This window comes from Pan paniscus, chromosome X, assembly GCF_029289425.2.
Source record: "Pan paniscus chromosome X, NHGRI_mPanPan1-v2.0_pri, whole genome shotgun sequence".
In the NCBI taxonomy this organism is placed as follows: domain Eukaryota; kingdom Metazoa; phylum Chordata; class Mammalia; order Primates; family Hominidae; genus Pan; species Pan paniscus.
The window spans coordinates 115842843-115845805 of record NC_073272.2 but is presented as its reverse complement, the minus strand read 5'-3'; positions in this window follow the sequence as shown (position 1 = coordinate 115845805).

The following is a 2963-nucleotide window of genomic DNA, read 5'->3' as shown; positions in this document are numbered from 1 at the left end:
ACCTTGCCCAGGGGTGGGAACATTTATGAAGAGAAGCTCTCTCCTCCCCCTCCTGGGTGTCCAGTAGTGTCAATTACCGGAAGGGACTAAAGTGAGGCTCTGGTTTTTCCCCAGATAAGCCTACATGTAGCAATCTCCTGCCCCAGCCCTGGGAAAGGGCTGGGCTGCTGGAGAGCAGAGCAGTCTGAGCCGAGATGACTGACAGCCTTTGACTCAGAGCTGTGTAGGTGCGTTTGCAATCTAGCCTCCTTTCCTGGGTCCCCTGTTTCCTCCTAACCTCGCCTCTCAGTCTGGTCTCTGTTCTGGGGCCAAGTGCTGATCTGCACAAGTGCTGGAGGGAGAAGGGGGCCATTCTGTTCCCCAAAATTCTACTGAACAGACCATACCACCCTGGGTCCTCAGATTTCCCAAAGTTTTGCCCCTGACTAGAAAGCACTTGATTCCCTGGGGCAAATGCTGCTCCCAGAGGAAAAGCCCCTGAATTGGGCACCTTGAAAAGCAGCCATCTGAGATAAGATTACCCAGCTGGCTCTGCCTGAAAAAAGCAACTTGGAGCCTATGTCTCAGGCTCCTTTCTCAGCCTTCAGGACAGCTTTGCCTTTTACAGGGATTGCTTTGTGTAGTATTTCAAAGAAGCCAAACACAAACAAATTATTGAGCAGGTTTATGGGAAATTCTAACCTTAACAAAGGAGCACACTCTGTAAGAAAGATGAGGCCTAGAAAGTAAACTATGAGGAAACATCCCAGCTTGACCAGGGAGGAAATAATTATTATAATGCTGTTTACAAATGGAATGCCTTTTCATCAGGAAACTCAAAGGATTTAAACTCAGTCTGCCCAGGTAACAGATAGTGATGGTGGTTCTATAAAGCAAAGCACAAATTCATGCACACAGAGGAATGAGCAAATAGGCAAATTCTGTACCCTACGTACAGCTCCTTTGTTCTCCACTGACTGCAAGAATTTTCCATTTGCAATAGAAATATGCCCTGGGGAATCTTGGCAGGTAAGGTAGAGAAAAGTCCATGAAAGATGTAGGATGGTAGTAAGGAAAGTATCAATAAGTTTTATTTAACTTTGTCTTGAACATAACAAAGGCTGATGTGCATGTGTGTGTGTGTGCACATGTGCATGTATCAATGGGGAATTGGGGGATGGAGAGTGCTAATGCATGAGTGTGTGCCTATTAGTACTGTACACTACTGGTATGACCTAAAGGCTAAGATTAAACATAGAAGGGAGAGGAGCAAGAGGGGCTTATAAACCTCCTTATAAAAGGATGAGCTAAAAAGCAAATCCAATAGCATTTACTAAACGATCAAAGTCCCATATAAATGAAAGAAGCCAACCTTGGGGCACGTCAAACAATTGGTAACCAAGGAAATAGAAAGAAGACAGGAATCCTAAGGATAGAGAGATTATGGGAATCACAAGGCGCATTAGTTCGTTCTCATGCTGCTATGAAGAATTGCTCGAGACTAGGTAATTTATAAAGGAAAGAGGTTTAATTGATTAACAGTTCCACGTGGCTGGGGAGGCCTTGGGAAACTTACAATCATGGTGGAAGGGAAAGCAAACACGTCCTTATTCACATGGCAGCAGGAGAAAGAAGTGCCAAGCAAAGGGAGAAAAGTCCCTTATATAACCATCAGATCTTGTGAGAATTTACTCACTATCACGAGAACAGCATGGGGGTAACCACCCCATGTTTCAATGACATACCACTGGGTCCCTTCCATCACACGTGGGGATCATGGGAACTACAATTTAAGATAAAATTTGGGTGGGGACACAAAGCCCAAACATATCACAAGGCAAGGGTATCTGTTATACAGGGGGGCCAATTTTCCCTGCCTGTTATGCAGTAAAGTTTCTATCACCTTTGAGAGTTGGAGCATTTAACACATAAAATGTGAGATCGATTTTAGATAATATACTTCTGTTTCGGGGTGGGGGGGGTAGGATTATTCCCATTACCATGCTTTGCTTTTCATGACCTGGCTCCTGCCTGCCTTTTTAGTATCATCTCTTCCCATTCATTGTCTCAAACGTTTAGTGTGTATGTCACAGACATAATGTTTCTCACCTCAGTGCCTTTGCTCATGCTATTGCTTCTTCTGGAAATTCCCACCCTCCTCTTCATTTGGCTACTACTCGTCCTTTAAAACTCTGCTTGGGTGTCCTCCTCCAGGTCTTTTCACAATACTTCCTCCTCTATTACAGCGGACTAGATTTAGATGTCTCTCCTCTGTGTCCCTATGCACCATATATTCTTTTTATATTGTGTGAAATTACTTGTTTATCATCCACTAGACTACCAGTTCTTTGAAGGCAGGGAGACTGTGTTAATTCTTCTTGCATCTAACACAAAACCTGATGCAGAGTAGGCACTCAGTAAATATTTATTAGAAAATTTGACTCAGACAAGTAATTTAATGACTTTGTTGCCAAAAAAGGGAAGGACACCTGGTCTATAATTCACTCTCAAAGGCTCAAGAGATCCAAGAGCATATTTTCTTTTCTTTGGGCCCTGATTTATTAACTGATGAACAAATTATGTTTATGAATTATTGATTTGGAACTCGAAAGAAGTATAGAAGTTGAATAGGTGAAAGAGAGAGGGAACTAAGTAAACTTGATCACAGGGATATGAATGAGCATGGTGTGGGAAAACAGGAGAAGACTGTTCATTATTGGAGTAATAAAAAATAAGGAGAGAGAGAGAGAGTGTGACCACGCATCTGCCTTGCAATCTAGGCCTAAGCCACAGTCTGAAAGGCAATAGTAAAGTGATTGTTAACTTGGCCATGACACATGGCAAGCTCTGTTTTAGTTGTGCAAAAACACTTCAACATTATAATTAACGACCCACAAGCACTACGTTGTTCAGTGGGGGACTTTTAAATATGGGCCATCCCAGCTAGGACACACACAACAATAGCCATCAACCTGATTTGCTGT